The sequence below is a fragment of the Castor canadensis genome, chromosome 6, assembly GCF_047511655.1.
Source record: "Castor canadensis chromosome 6, mCasCan1.hap1v2, whole genome shotgun sequence".
Lineage (NCBI taxonomy): Eukaryota > Metazoa > Chordata > Mammalia > Rodentia > Castoridae > Castor > Castor canadensis.
The window spans coordinates 47,704,423-47,720,447 of NC_133391.1; the positions used below are offsets into that span (position 1 = coordinate 47,704,423).

A 16,025-nucleotide genomic window follows, 5' to 3' on the forward strand; every position below is an offset into this window, starting at 1 on the left:
CTTTGGGCCTTGCTCTGGTTTGATATGGCTTCTATATCCCACTCCACCCCTCACAAGCTAATCACCTCCCAAAGGCCTCAACATCACCTTGGGGATTAGGTTTCCACACATGAATCCTGGGGTACACAGACATTCAGACCACAGCAGTGTATATAAAAACCAGGAGATGCTTTATAGACTATGATTGTTTTTATTTTTGGCTAAAAAGATCAAAGTACCTTGAGATAATTCAACTCTCTACAAACAGATTTTAGTGAAGAAAGCAATGAATAACTTTATGGGAACCTTGGGTCCTTGATTTAGACACTTAATTACCTGTGGCACTGTTGACAATTTTTACTTTGTCTTTCCCAACCTTAATGTGTTATGAGTAAAAAGAAGTGACTAAAATAGAACAGAGACATGAGTGTGGAGGAGTTCCACAGATGATTTCAAGGCATGTTAAAATGTTATACACACAATATGTGTATATTCTGGGAAAGACCCTCAAGTATATCTACAACAGAAAAAGTTAAAAATCAATAGCTACTCTTTAGGGTCTCTTCCACACAACTCCAGAATATCATGACTTGAATCGGTTACTAAATAAACTCAAACTCAAAGCCTTGAAGTCAGACTCATAAGCATCATATTCAGGACTTCTCAAAAGTCCACTCCAGGACTGCAGTCCCTGACCACTGTACCTCATTCCTATCACTAGCCACTCTCTAGCCCTTCACTCTGCTTTATTTTTCATCATGCACCTATTATCACATTATATCTTGCAATTGCTTATTGTCTCCTTCACTCCTCTAGGATGTATAGCATACACAAAAGTTTTTTCTGTTTGCTTCTTTGCTGGACTTATTCCCAGTACCTGGTGTGATGCCTGGCACATTTTAAATGTTCTGCTAATGAATTCACTTTTTAAAAAAATGTATAAAATGAACCATACCAGAACAAAGTCTCAAATGTAATTTTTTGTTTGTTTTTTTAAAAATCTGGTGATTTGCTAGGAGCCATGCACTCTACTAAGTATTTTCTAAGCATATCTATTTTACTTTTCATACTATCACTTTCAGGCAAGTTTCCCAGTCCTTAGAGCCTCTTACAAAAATAATCCATCTGTGAAAGGGAGCCAGGCAAAATATTGAGGAAAAAATTGAAAAAGAAAAAAAAAATTGAAGAAAAAAATCAGGATCTGAGTTGTCAGATCTCTCACTAAGGGTGAAGCTAACTTAGCTAAGCCACACACCACCGAGGAGCTCCAATTCTGCATTTGCATTTTAGGGATAATACTTGGTCCATGTATAGCAGATCATCAGGAGAGTAAATGTGAATACAAATGCTTGAGTATGCTGTAAGTGATATAAAATAATAAATGATGCAGTGTAGTCTCCTGAAGCATTTCAGGTGACATTTGTTGTTGAGAGAAGGAAAGAGAGCAGGGGACAGCTGGGTAAATGTCCTCTCATACAGGGCCAGAGCATCCGGATCTGGAAGGGCCCCAAGAAAATATTGCAACTCAATAGGATGATAGCCAGGTTAATTGTAAATTCCATCCAAATCCTCTGATTGTACTACTCCATGAAGAAAAAAGTTCCAGGTCTCTCCTGGGACCAAACACCTCTGCATCTTGAAATTCCTCCTTCTGGGAAGAAGTTAGCATTCTTTTTTTTTTGTTTTATTCATATGTGCATACAATGTTTGGGTTATTTCTCCCCCCTCCCCCTGCAGAAGTTAGCATTCTTAATAAAGTGCTGAGCATTATCTTTCCAATAGGATTAAGATTTGTTCTTAGAAGTCAGTCACCTGTTTACCCAGCTGACCTTCAGTTAATAGTGATCTTTTTTGGTTTCAAAAAAACTTTGGTTCAAGTAATCTCTTGAACCAAAGTCTAACAATGAGTATCAAAAACATGTACACTTCAGTTTCTCACTGTTCTAGGAGTTTGTTCCCGTGTTCTTAAAATGAATGGTGGTGATAATCACTCTGATATCCAGTTAGTTTCCACTGGGTATATTTCAAAGGATGACATTCTAATCAAGCTCTTTCCCTGCTGAATGTCCCTAACAGGAAATCTTTAAATTTTCCTATAGGGAGAGCCTTTTACCCCTTTAATAGCTAACTCAATGGACGTTATTAATTAATTATTTTTTAAGCATCTAAACCAGTGCTCTTCAAACTTAAGTATGGGGTTTGGGAGTCCACTCTAGTGGAATCTATTTCCAGATCAATTAACTCTGGCTTAAAATTTTCTCCTTCTCACACCTGCTGACTTGATGGCCCTTTCCAGTGATTTCCTTTACAAATGTGTCATTTTCCCACATTACAAAGGGGGGACAAACTCAGCTCATTGTGTACAAACTTCAGGTAACCAAGCAGAGTCATTTTGAAATACTCTTTAGGGTTACAGAAGCTGAGAAAGTGAAAGACCTTCCTGACTGAGAAGCCAGACTCAGCGGTAAGTTGCTTTGGAGGAGGAGTGAATCAAGTGTCAGGCAAAAGAACACTGAAAACCATTTTTGTGATCAGTCACTAGTCACTAGACAACATTTGGCATATATTCAGGAACTTAAGAAATACAATGAAATTATATACTGTCTTCATTCCTCTATACTTACGTGTGCAGCAAGATTTCTTAAACACTTACTTTTTTTTTTTAAATGCACCTAAGAGCTAAGAATAGTGTCACAACCTGTAATCCCAGCACTTGGGAGGCAGAGGCAAGAGGACCACAAGTTTGAGATAGCAAGACCCTATCTCAAAACAAACAAAAAAGCTTGATTTGATTACAAAGTCTGTGAGTCTATCTTATTCTAAAGTAATGTTTACTATGCAGGAAATACAGATTTTTAAGTGTGTATATCTCATTAAGATATTTCACCAATAAAATTCCACTCATACTTAATAATTATTCATCAAAAACTTACTTGTCATGGTTAGTAGTATACTGGTAAAAATAACTCAATCCAAAAGAAATCCTATTTAATATTTAGAGCTTTATTATTCTAAGAATTAATGATATACACACACACATACATATAGTGGTATATGTACAGAGAGAAAGAGAGGGAGGCAGGGAGGGAGGGAGGGGAGCTGAGAGAGAGAGAGAGAGAGAGAGAGAGAGAGAGAGAGAGAGAGCAAGCCCATGCAAGCAATCAAAAGCAAGAGCTTTTTTTTTTTTTTTTTAATAAAGTAATCAAGAAAGGACATCCAACCAGGAGAATGCTGGCCTGAGATTAAGTTTTAAAGGAAAAGAGGAATGAAATGAGTCCCATGACCAAAAGAACTATGTACATTTCCTGACTTTTGACAAAAAGGAGCTTTATGTTTTTTTTAATAAGATGGTGTTATTTGTAAAATAATTTTGGTATTTAATTTTGTTTCCTCTGGATATATGTAAAGAATGATTTTTTTTTTAAAAAATCAATGTTTATGTTATTAGAAGTCATCTTTCATAATTATTAAAAATAACAGGCCCTGTCTGGAGGGGGATGATCCCAGTGTGAAGGGGGAGGCTATAAGGAAAGGATGTAGGAGGGTGAATATGGTAGAAATATTATGTACTCATGTATGAAAATGGAAAAATGAGACCTGCTGAAATTATTCCAGGAATAGGGGAAGTGGGAATAAAGGAGAATGATGGGGGGCTAAATTCAGCTAAGATATATTGCAAGAACTTTGTAAATGTCACAATGTATCCCCAGTACAACAATAATAAAAAAGAAAAAAAAACACTTAAAAATGAGTAACATTTTTAGATATTTAAAAATGTATGAGGAGAGCCCCCAGTGTACAAAATCCTTTCAACAGGACACTCAAAGAAAACCAATCAGAAACTCTGTTTTAAACTACCTGTATGCTAAGAGTCTATGCTGACCCTTTAAAATTTTGACTTCTAATAGAAAGACAAATGCCAGGATTATTTCAGAAGTGCAAAGGTTGTCAAGTACCCCTTGTAAACTGTCAAGTCTTGAACTCTGAATCCAGTAAATGTTCAACACACACGAGCTCATTAACAAAGCACTGTGGGTATTCAACTGGTATCTATCAACAGCATATATAATGTAGCTTACTACTTCTAACCTTCAAAGACATATTCTTTCAAGTCTTAGTCAAATACCAGTTAAAAGTATGTTAGCAACATGAAGTCCTGGTATAGGCAATAGGTATGATGAATCTCCTTCCAAATTTTCTCCATGATACCTACTTATTGCATGTCCACTGTATGTCAGGTCTGAAGCCTAACCCAGGAAGCCCACAGGTGAACAGAATACTTTCTTTATCTGGAAGGAACACAAAGGGGAGGCAGAGCTCTTTCCTGGCAAAGGTTCTATCATCAATGTACAAGGCTCTGAGACAGCACAGAGGCCAGAGGGCTCTGGGGCAGGGTAGGCAGAGAAAAGATGTCAGGAATGGTCTTTTAGAAGAGGGATGCCTGAACTGAGTCTTGAAAGATGGGCACAGGCTTGTCGAGAGGATTGCAGATAAAGGGAAGAAAGGTAGTCATGGAGCAAAGCCACCTGGCTACCTAGAACCTCCCTCCCCATACTGCAAATAGCTCAGCATGGTTGTGTACGGGGTGAACTCTGTACACTGTGTCTACAGTGCATGCACTGGAGATGCAGAAATGACAGAGTGGCAACAGGTGAAGCTGTAGAGTTGCAGAAGCCAGACAAAGGCAGACTTTATCATATGGTACATCAAGGCATTTGGATTTGCTCCCCACGGCAAAGGCAGCCATACCACAGGGCAGCAAAGCTATGGGTAACCTTCAGAAAGGTTACTGCAATGTGGACAACAAACTGGGAGTTGGGGTGGAAGATGGGCAAGACTATTATGAACTAAACTATCACTTAGACAGTTGTCAGTGTTCCTAGAAAAGACTCATGTGGCAAAAGAGGCTGTAGAGGAAGGGTGGTAATGGGAGGAAGCTGAAGGACATGGCCTCTAGAGAAATTAGCTACCAACAGTATAAGCAGAAGTGTCGAGGCACTGAAGGAAGAAGCCCAAAATGATTTCTGGTTCTAGGTTTCTCTGGGTTAGCTCATTGGGTAGATGGTATTACTATCTGCAAAAATATGGAACTTAAAGGTTGTGAGGAAAAGAACTGTCAGTCCACTGACTCCAGGCCTGCATTTGTTCTGTAATATAGGTGTCATATATATTGATAACCCAATTTTATGCCCAATGGAGCAAAATTATTTGCCCACTATCACATGCAGCAATCCTGGGACGCTTACTACATAGCAGCTGTTAGAGCAGGTCAACAACAGAGACAAACAAAGTCTTGTTTTCACTCAACAAGCAAGCAAACCATAAACCAAGACATGAAAGAATGATGGATATACAGGGACAGGGGACAGGTGCTTTACCTTTACGGGGAAACATATTCCTGAAGTCCCTTTACTTGAGCCGACCCTGAACTGACAAGAAGGAAGTATGTAGGCACATTCACAACACAGAGGGAACCACATCTGAGAAGCCCCAAGGTAGAAAAGAGCTCAGAGTGCTACTGAAGGGGAAATTCCAAACACCAGGACAAAAGCAGAGCAATAAGTTCCAGTTACAAGGCATTCCTGGGAGGGCAGAGGTGAGAGACTTCCGGCACCTTAAGGTAGCACTGGAACAGCAAGCATTTCTTGGGATAGCCTGTGAACCTGACCACCAACCACACACAATGTGGTGCTGTTGAGAAACTGCATTATGACTCACGAGTGCTTTTGGAAGACAAGACATAGCTCACTTGAGGACTGCCTATTTCAGCATTGAAATGGGGCCACGAACAAACTCATTTAGTTTTGCCTAGACAAATGAACTCTAGATGAATAGAACTGACCTTAAATGTATCCATCCTGAGCAAGAAATAGTGTGCAGTAGAAGGGCTGACACCTCTCCCCACCCAAGTCATGCACACTACATCGATAAGAGAAACATGGAAGGAGGGCTTCCTCCCAGGTGGTTGCAGGGATTAGAGGCAACACTTTTTCCCACAAGCTCCCCTTTAGCTTAGCTGGACAAAGCAAGATGGCACAGCATCCTCTGCCCATGTACCTACAAATGATATTCCCCTGCCAAGCTGGGTCCTGCCTACACAAACCTGAAACCCAGTGGCTGCCCAATGGCCTGAGATAAACCATGCTAGGCCTAACAGTCCAGCCAGACCTCTAGAACACACTGCCCATGCCTCCCACCATGTGCTCATTCTCCATTGCTGCTTTATGGGCTACTGAGTCTTTTGCCAACAGTCTTTTCCCACTTGGCTACATGGCTTCACATTCTACTTGCTATCAGATCAGGTTATGCAGATCAACTGCTCCCTGACTGCCTCTGCTTTATAGTTTCCTTTCTCAGACCCACTGGTTGGTGTATCAAAAAAAATCTAAAGTTTACCAGAATAGTATGAAAATATTTAGAAATTAAATTATACCTAAATTAAGCTGCCCTTTTCACAGTAGCACACTGCAAAGTTATATATTATTTTCAGTTATTTTAAAGATGCCTCCAAACATTATGAAATGCCTCCTTTGGAATGGTGCTGGGAACCTGCAGGTCCCAGCCTAGGGTCAGGTTCATCTCACCTCATGTGTGAGCTCATCTTAAACCACATTCCTCCTTCACTTCCTGCAGCTTGCTGGTAAAGTCACCATTCAGCCTCTGATTACAATACATCTGCACATACACTCACAGCATCTCGACATCTCCTTCCCAACACTCTCATGGTGGTAATTTTCAATGATCAAAAACACAGGAATGGTTTTGCTTTATTTGAGTTAAAAACTCATTTTGGAGACAATTCTAAAGCTTGACTAACAAGTTAAAAACATTCATTTGGCAATGCACACAGATGACTAACTTGAAAATATATTTTTTAAAAACAGAGTAAGAGTTCATTTTAGGAAAGATTCACCCAAATTAGGCCAAGTTAAATGGTTATTATCCCAGTTTATAGATAAGGAAGCTGAAATGAGAGAGGCTACAATTGCTCATTGAGTAAGTGGCAGATCCAAGAATCCTATCCAGGTTCATTTCATTTTGTAAGCCATGTTTCTAATGTTAGTGGATTTTTAAGCTAAAGAAATAAATGCTGACATCGTACAATGATATGTTGCTCCCTGTCAAACACCTCGTCTCCCTCCCATGGCAAAGCACAACCCCCGCAGTCCACTACCAGCAATTAGGGCAAATGCCCCAATATTTAAAATACGATTTAAATATCAATTATGTGGCAACAGGGAAAAGGAACAAGGAGGAATATGAAGGTATTTACTGAAAGCCTGTTTTATGCCAGATACTGTGTTACATGCTTTGATGCACAATGTTACATGCTTTAATGTGTAATATTTCTTTCAGTCCTAAGAATCCTATAAGATAGGTAATACTGGTCAAGAAAAAAAAAAGGTTTAGAATAATTATGGTGTTTGGATACCCAAAGTTCATTTCCCCCTTTTTATCCTAAGCATATGAACCTCCCCACACTTTCTGACTGAGAATTAAGACTATGGATTCAGGGTGATATTTCCTAGACTATTCCAGCAGGTGAGGTAAGGCACTAAATTCTGGTCAATGAAATATAAGAAGAAGTATATAACAGCTTTATAGGAAATTTCATTAAAAGACTGCAAATCTTTCCTTCTCCGTTTTGTTACTTCTTTCTTTTCTGCCATTGGCAACTGGGATGTCTTGGTTGAAGCATCATCTTGGACTACAAGGGTGACAGTCTCATTTTACATATGGTACATCCAGTAGATGGAACTAGTACTGTTCTTAGAAGACTGCAGAACCATCATTCATTTCTGGATTGTCTGTCTATAACTTTTTTCTTTAATGTGAAAGGAACATCACTTTGATTAAGCTATTGTTTTTTGTGGTCTCTGTAAGTACTAGTTAACCTTAACTAATCCAGTAAGTCATTCATGTGACACTAGAGCTCAACCCAAGCCCTTCAGGATGCAACATTCATGTTCTTTTGGAAAAGTCTGAAGAACTCCTACTTGTAATTTTCAATAGATTTTGGAAAAAAAAATATTTCAAAATGCTGAGAAAGGATTTGCTAGGAGAAAATAAAGAAAGTTTTAGCCAGGTATGGTGGCTCACACCTGTAACCTAGCTACTTGGGAAGCGGTGATCAGGAGGATTGAGGTTCTTTAGATGTCAGTTCACGCAAAAGTTTGTGAGACCCCATGTCAATCAAAGACTGAACATGGTGGCATACATCTAAAATCTCAACTTGCAGGGATGCACAAAAAGGAGGACTGCAGTACAGGTCAGCTAGGCATAAAGCAAGACCCTAGATCAAAAGCAACCAAGATAAAAAGGGCTGGTGGAGTGACTTGAGTGGCAGAGCTTCTGCTTTGCAAGTATAAGGCACAGAGCTCAACCTCCTTCAGTACTGGAAAAAAAGAAAATAAGGAAGGTTTAAATATACTCTCAATTCTGCATACCTGAGAAAGTACCCAGAGGAATATGCTACTTCATGGTAAAGAATTTGGTCCTCAAAGATGAGCAGAGGAAAATCTCAGTCACCTGCACAGAGCTGGAAACAGAAGAAAAATAAAGCTGTGTACCATCAGCTTCCATGAAAGATGCTGTTCACTGAAGGGTGGGCATTGCAGAAGTGAGCTGTGGAAATGGCCAGGGGAGGAGACAGACAAGAAGAAAGAAGAAAGTACACTCAAGTTCAAACATATACAGCCTGGAAAGGGACAAGGAGAATCATGTGACCCATATCAAAGACAGCATAAAGGTCAAAAGACAAAAAGGAAAGGACAAGGTTGAAGCCCTGACAACTCATTTTTATTCGTTTCCTTTACTCTGTTCACAGTAGCATTGAAAGAATAAATTTAAATTGTGTTGCAATTGAGTAAAATCCTTTCATTTAGAAAGGAAGTCACAGAACAGGGGGCTTTTTATTACTCTTTGTTCAATTTCCAAATGAATAACAGTGATAAGACTCATAGAGAGATCCAGTGACTGAAGCTAGACCTAATTTTATTTGAGATCAATGTTAATGATCTAGAAAAAGAAAAACAGTTTATCACATATGAAAGTTATTATTTTGCACACCAGAGAAAACTAAGTCAATGTAAAGGCATGTAGGAAGTTTAGGAGATAGAGATGAGAAATAAAATGACAGTAGGAGATAAAAGGCAGAAATATGAAAACAGACAAGACACAAATTAGAAAGTGTTTTACAACTGGCTACACAAATTCTACACAGTAACTGGGCCTCCAAGTTTCTTTTGGGTGGTCACAGGCGTAAGTTGTTTTCTGGAATATCCAGTACCCTGGGTACCAGAACACGGCACACAGAGCAATAATAAACCATTTCACCAAGTGTGACACTCAGATGCATTAATTTCTGTTAATAGCAATGGATAGTAGAAGGTTGCTGGGAAGGAGAAATAAAAAAAAATTGTAAATTCAACTTTAGAAATAATTAAAATGAAAAGGGCCCTAATTTTCATTTATGTTAGTGTTTTCATCCTGAGGGTTCTGAAAGTTAAAACAGTCATGTGCAACGGTGGTTCGGTGGGGAACAGGCTTAAAAAGCAAATCCTAACTAGTCACATGAAATCACTCTAAATGTGAATAAGCTCACGTTAGGGTATACATGTTAGAACATGTTTTTCCTCTACTTGAAGAAAAACAGAACAAGTTTCAAACAACAGTAAACTTAATTCTAAGTTACTTTTTCTTTCAGAAAAAGAAAATTTTCTGAAAACTAGGCATAAGAAAAGTGGCACACTCTATGATAACCTTGCCCACTCCCTGAACCAAGAGCACTCTTTTCAGCTTAGAGCAGTATCAGACTTAATGTCTGATAAGGGCTTAATGTCTTAAATCACACAGACCCAGTCACCTGGGGGATTAGCTGGCTTTTCATATTCTCTTCAAGAGTGGAACTACTGACTAGGAAAGCCAGGGGCAAAAGAAAGTGACGATGGCACAGCTTAGAGCATTTTGGGTTGTCAGGAGGTGTAACGTGTGCACTGGAATTGTTAAGTAATTATACAGCAGCTTGACTTCTTTTCCATACTTTAAGCTCCCCTTAGGTTTACAACACAGCACTCTGGAAAAGACACATGCCATTTAGTAATAATACTTGCTGCTGTTACTATTATTGCTAGTAGTAGTAGTAGTAGTAACAGTAGCTTGGGTGCTGGAAACTGAACCCAGGGCCACGCCCATGCTAAGGCCATGCTGTCACTAAGCTACACCTCCAGCCCCTAATTTCTTCTTAAAGTACACTGAACAAATTGCCTATTTAAATTGGCTACCTACTTACGATTTGAATATTTCACACTGATAGCTTTTTATAGGGGGATTTTAAAAAACGTTCTTAGGAAAGGTGAATGTTTTCAAAAAGTACACATTGTTTTTTGTTTTTAAATTTAGGTTTGTCCTTTTTGTGGTGGGGCGGGGGAGGGGGGGAGGGGGAGGGCTGGTAGTGTTCCTGACCACAAAGAAGTCTTCCACAGATGTCATCCGACTACAGGCAACCTATGGACTTTGGGAAGTCAGTTGAGGGCACAGATTAATGAACCAGCAATGGATTTCACTGACTTCTCACACCTGCTCAACTGCAGCCCAGGAGGAAACTCTGAGCCTCTCTCTAAATGAGCACCAGGGACCCCCCTTCCCTCAAACGAATGAACGCCTAACACCACCACCACCAAAATGCAGGCGGATAGCGAGCATCCAAGAGCATAAAATGTTTGCTAACAAGCAGCGCCAGGGCAGGGGGCAAACAGGAGCGACCAAACGTGGCCCCCTTCGAAGGAGCTCTGCTCACCGGGGCGAGACCCCAGCCTGGAAAGGCAGCCTTTCCCGCACCGCCGCCAGGACTCGGGCTCAGGTGCGGTGCCGAGCTGCGGGGTAGAGACGGGAGCGGCCGCCCACTCCAATTGCCCTAGGTGACCCCAACATCCAGGAGAGGTCCTCTCTGGAATGCTGCTCCCTCTGTCCCGTAGGCCCGGGAGCCGCGAAGCCGCCGCGCCACCTACCCGCTGCCCGCGTCCCGCTCACAGGTGAGGCGTAGGCAGGTAACCGCACCTGTGCCGCCAGCCCCACCTGCTGCGTTCCCCTTACCCCGTCCTCCTCCGCCGCCAGCTGGGTGGCTCGGCTCCTCCACCGCGCGCCGGGTGTCAGGCTCCGACCTACCCGCGCGACTCCAGCCCGGCGCCGCGCCGGCCCCAGCGTGCGCCCGCTCGGGGTGCCGGGGTAGAGGCCCGCGCCTGCCCGCACTTTCCCGGCTGCCGGAGACTGCGGGCTCAGCGGGAAGCCCCGGCGCTGCCTGGCTCGCCGCCTCCGAGCGGCTCCATTGTGACGCGGCGCATTCCGCTGGCCAATGGGCGCGCGGCAGCGCGAACCCCTGACTAAGTTCGCGGCTGGAGGAGGAGCAGGCGGGACGGGGCGGGGCGGGACGGGGGCGGCCGCGGCGGCGGCCGAGGAGGAAGAGGAGGCAGAAGAGGACGAGGCTGCAGCTGCTTTGGTAGCTGCTCCTGTTGGGAATTTTTCAGCTGTCTGGGCCCCTGTGTTTGCCCGGCATTGGGACCGCGGGGGCCGGTGACTCACCCTCGCTGCTGGAAACAAAGCGCAGCTGCCATGTCCCCGAGCGCGCGCGCCATGTGGCCGCTCAGCCTCGGGTCGCCGGCAGCAGTGCGCAGCCACGCGTCTCGCGGGGAGCCAGCAGATCCGAGGGACAGGGGCATCGGGTTGTCCCCCTGGGCGCGCCCCGCCAGTGACTGGCAGTTCCCGGGTGACCGGCCGCCTTCTCACGTGCGCACCTCGGAGTAACTTGTTACTTACATAATGCGCGGTCGGGCCGCGTGCGGGAGCCATGCCTTCCGAGACCCTTCCCCCGTCCTTACCATGTGCCCTGGGAGAGGTACAGGCCCAGCCCCGGGCGGGGAGCGCTTCCAGCAGTGCCAGACTTAAGCGGCTTAAGTTAGATCCTGGGCCTCCAATACCATCCTCCTCTTCCAAATGTTCTTATCCTTAGGATGAGGAGGCGGTAACCTGGGAGAGGGCCCACCTTTATACTCATAAGCTGTATTTTACTACTAATTAACTGCAGGCCCGCCCTACCATGGCCCCGCCCGGTTCCTTCTACAGTTAGGTGGCCCTGCGTTTGAAGAGTACCTTAAAAAATAGGCAAAATAATAATAATAATAATAATAATAATCCAAACCCAGGAATTCTAAAGATTTAATATTTTTATCATTCTCATCCACTCGATACTTCTCCCCCCGCTTTTAACTCAATCTTTGTCCAGGCTATCATTTTCAGAGCAATGATTCAATTAGGCAAGATTTATATCTTTTAGTTGCTATGGCGATCACATCCCTATTAAAATAAAAGGAAAAGGGGAAAAAAAAAAGGCACAATGAACTACCAAAGGAAGAAGACGAAAACTATTGAAGACAGCATTTAGGGCATCAGATCAGTGTGTTATATGAGGGTGAGCTGTGTCCCACAGACTGTTCAGATTAGAGCTACCATTTGAGTCACCCTGAGCCATGGTAAGGCTGTCTCTGCATCACTACTGTTGGTTCCTTGTCCATTCCATCCTGGATTGGCAGTTGTCTTCCTGAGCATAGGAAACAAAGTTGAAAGAACAGTCCTTCATTTGGTCACTCAACAAGCATTTATTGAGTTATGTGTTAGCCACTATATACACAGATGTATCTAATTTAGATTTAAGTGTTCTCAAACTGCTTACCAATTGGAGAAAGAGAGAAAAATGGGTATTTATGATTATGAAAAAAGGAAAAAAGTGTTATAAGAGGTACAAATTGTTAAGATCACAACATTAAACTTGACATTATCCAACTTTGCCACTAGGTCTTTCAGTGTTTTAAAGGATATTCTTTTCCCTTTCCAAATCTGTGAACAGATAATCCATTTTTCTAGCGAAACTACATAATTCCTAGGGTGTGATTCAACCTCTTGGTAAATCCCATCTATACAATACGCGATTATAAAGTAGATTATCTGCTTAGTGGAAGTTAGTGACCAAGTTCATTCAAACTTGGTCTGGGTAAACCTCAGATATGTAACTTTTAATGCGATTATTATTTTATCCTAATTTTCTTTAACAATATCACCCTCTTATGATGACAATCCTCAGAAAGGGTTTAGGAAACCCTCTCTGAAATGTGAGCATCAAATAGATATTTCTTTTGTTTCTTCTTCGTTTTATGACCTGTCATACAAGCTCCTGCTTGCATTACAGTGAAGAGAAAGATGAATAATTTCAAACTGTTGTTGTCAGAAAACTTTTAAAATACTATATATATATGCTAGGGTCCCATAAAAAACACATTAAAAGATGAGAAAAATTTGGCATCCCATGGTAGACTTTGTAATGAGAAATATAAATACAGTTTGAATCCTTATGCTTGTGCCCAGTTTTTCCATGACATTGCTATCTCTTTGAAAACAGGACCCGTGGAGTCTTTGAATGTGTTCAGTTCTTACAAGAGCATCTGAAATCCTCTCAGGGACTCGCTGCTAAACTTTTTTTGGTAAGAGAAAATTCTAAAGGACTCAGCCATGATTTCAACAGCCAAATTTGTACAAGACAAAGGGTGACTAAAAATTGCATTTTAGATATAAAGTCATTATATGCCTCACAATATGGTAGGCACCATGGGCCATACCAAAGAAGCTAAACCTTTGTTCCTGACCTTAGCAGCACACAACTTCGATGAACACAGAAAACAGTCAAGTGCTTCATATGTGTGCTCAAATGAAGAGAAAAACGGAACAAAAAGGATGGCAGAAGTCAGAGAAAGCCTTGGGAAGAAAGGATAACTAAGCTTTGAGAAGAGAGCAGAAAAACCTGTTCTTTTGCCCTATCTGCCCCAAACATTATCTTAAAATGACAATACATCTTCAGGGCTCTTTCAGGCAAGGTAAGAATCTAAAGAATAAGCCAAAGCAAAAGTATCTGCTTTGTACAACACCCCAAGAATAGCTAGTGGTAGTATCTTTACATTCCTATAGGAGCAGCTATGTGGTCTGTTCCTCTGCAAAGTGACGCAGGCAGAGTCACAAATGACAAATGATCACTACAAGTTTGTCATCTCATGGCTGAACTCTGTGACCCATATGAAGTAATTGCCTACCTCCTGGGAATTAGCAGATCTCTTCTGGATTGATTCTCCAAAAGAATCTACTGCATGGGACTGCCTTGATAAGAGTTTAGTTTTCTTTGAATCTTGAAAATATTTGATTAATAGGAGACAGAAAGTTATCCAAGATTAGCAATTCTTTTCCATTTCAGTATTCTACAAATTCTTGCTGATAATGAAAAATCCTCTAAAAAAGTTACACTGAATGTCTGCAAAGCATGTAAGAAAGCATTGGGGATCTGATAGAGTACCAAGCATTGGGGATCTGATAGAGTAAGATGAATATAATAATTCCTTTTCTTGAAGCTTTAGCCTTGGAGTAGGGAAGGTATATTCAGAAAGCATACAGCCTGCTGAAGTGGAGGTGAGGCTGATGGGCACTGAAGGTTTGAGGGAGGATCATGCTGAACACAGGTTTGAGGAAGTTCAGCTAGCTTCAGTGTTCTAAACAAATGTTTTTGCAATAGTGCACATTACTTTTAAATGTTGGCTCAGCATCACAGTACAAACTTGCTAGTTCTATCATAGTGTCAGGTCACAAAAAAGATCAAAAGTTAGAACCTGCTCATACCATTACACTCTCAGTTTGCCACTTTCCCCAGGTTCAACTGTGTATGGCTGAGCAGTATCGTGAAGGATTTTTATTTTTGGTGAAACAGTTTGCCATGCTTTTCTGTAACCTCTCCAATCTGTTGGTTGCAGTAATTTAAAATGAACTTTCCTTGGGCTTGGAGTACATTTTGAGAATGACCTCTTTGAATGAGCTCAGAGGTGAGAACTCTGAGACAGTCAGGGCTAATGGATATCACATATGTGTTTGGAATAAAGTAGCTTGACCTAGAAATCTAAGCTGCAGTTGTGCAAGGGTGGTTGTGTACTTCTGTGTGGGCTGATGGCTTATCACAGTCCTAGCCTGAAATAGTCACAGTCACTCTGTGTTCTCATCATCAACTGAGTGTCCCACCTGCTTTCACTAGACACAGTCCCTATCAGACCAGTGCTTTGAGTCCTTCCCCTTAGGAGAAAATAGCAGTTCCTGTGGTAAGATGCCCGCATCCTTAGCTGATCTGTCTTCTGGGAATTTATCCAAATATTTCTTTGAAAGTTCCCCATGAATCCCATTTAAAGAAAATATGCTGTCATCTCGGTCACATTGGAATCCACCATGGAGCAGCCAGGCAATTTTGACTTGTCCTTTTCTTATCCATAAAGAGGAGATGACTTCTAAGAAATTACATGTAAGTGAAGCCAGGCTGAAAGCCCAGAATTAAAGCAAAACCAGTTTTCTCTCCTGTGCGTGGTCTGAAAGAGATAGGGATTCTTGCTGGAGTCTCTGTGCAGTCTGTGTTCCCTGAACCTTGTTGAAATCTGGGCAAGAGGTTTCCTGTGCTGGTTTTGAAATTCCTTATAGTGAACACTTCTGTTTCTGAGGTTGGAGTAACCCCATTCTAACACTTGCCAAACTTTGATTTCCACTTTTTTCTGGATTTTGGTTTCAGGCCTAATATAAATGCATCTGTTAATTATGCTACATATTGAATGCTGGCCTTCATTCTCAACTGAACTTATTCTTTAAGAGTAGGAATGATAAATCTCTGTTTTATTAAGAACTTGAAAAAAGTTGTTAAAAAAAAACCCCAACATTTGGAACATTTTAGTGCTGGTGAAGAAAGAGACATGTGCTAGAAAAAGTACTGTACTTAGAGTCTCCCGGTAACTCTTCTGGTCATGAGACTCAGGGTAAGCCACTCACACTCTAAGCAGGACTTTCTATTTTTCCAATGTGTTTCATGTAGCTCACCTGGGCTATGAAGGAAGAGAATTCTCAGACTTCATTTCAGTTGACTCATTCATTCATCATCCAAAACAATATTTATTCTGTGCCCACTATGTGCAGAACACTTA

At 41.6% G+C, this 16,025-nt stretch overlaps 1 protein-coding gene across 3 annotated transcripts in view; it reads right to left on the bottom strand.

Annotated features, from left to right (window-relative positions):
- The window catches only part of Lrrc8b (leucine rich repeat containing 8 VRAC subunit B), a 65,127-nt gene extending 53,150 nt beyond the window's left edge, over positions 1-11,977 (bottom strand). The window contains exons 1-2 of one of the 3 annotated variants that reach the window (XM_074076537.1): positions 11,074-11,311; positions 8,427-8,518 (exon numbers count right to left, since the gene is read on the bottom strand). The gene's annotated coding sequence lies outside the window, so the exon portion shown is untranslated. Of the gene's footprint in view, positions 1-8,426; positions 8,519-11,073; positions 11,312-11,855 lie in introns of those variants that run through there. The other 2 variants (XM_074076539.1, XM_074076536.1) reach the window with 2 other exon arrangements.
- Between the last annotated feature and the right edge of the window lie 4,048 nt (positions 11,978-16,025).